Source organism: Sinocyclocheilus grahami, unplaced genomic scaffold (assembly GCF_001515645.1).
Source record: "Sinocyclocheilus grahami isolate Dianchi unplaced genomic scaffold, SAMN03320097.WGS_v1.1 scaffold292.1, whole genome shotgun sequence".
NCBI classification, from domain to species: Eukaryota; Metazoa; Chordata; class Actinopteri; order Cypriniformes; family Cyprinidae; genus Sinocyclocheilus; species Sinocyclocheilus grahami.
The window spans coordinates 7,038-7,338 of NW_015505471.1; the positions used below are offsets into that span (position 1 = coordinate 7,038).

General features: G+C 45.5%; 1 pseudogene; it reads right to left on the reverse strand.

Annotated features, from left to right (window-relative positions):
- Window positions 1-301, reverse strand: part of LOC107600800 (cytoplasmic dynein 2 heavy chain 1-like) — a 46,065-nt pseudogene that overhangs the window by 6,322 nt on the left and 39,442 nt on the right.

Here is a 301-nt window from a genome sequence, read left to right on the forward strand (position 1 = left end):
GTGCATTGGCTCGTTTAGTTTACACTCAAAGTAGATTGGTCTCTAAGCGAGATCCCAATTCGTCGGTCACCGAGTGACCGACTGAAAGGGAACTTATGTGCACCCCTGTATATATAAAATCATAATAATTATGTTATGACACTAAAATGCCAATGAGTTACCTGGTTGAGACGTTTCCACAGGTTGAGCACAGGTGAGAGAGCGTTAGACCAGATCTCTGTCGAATTTGGAGCCGGCTGCTACAGACCTGCTCAGAATCCTCAACTGAGAGATCACCTGCACACACACACACACACACACA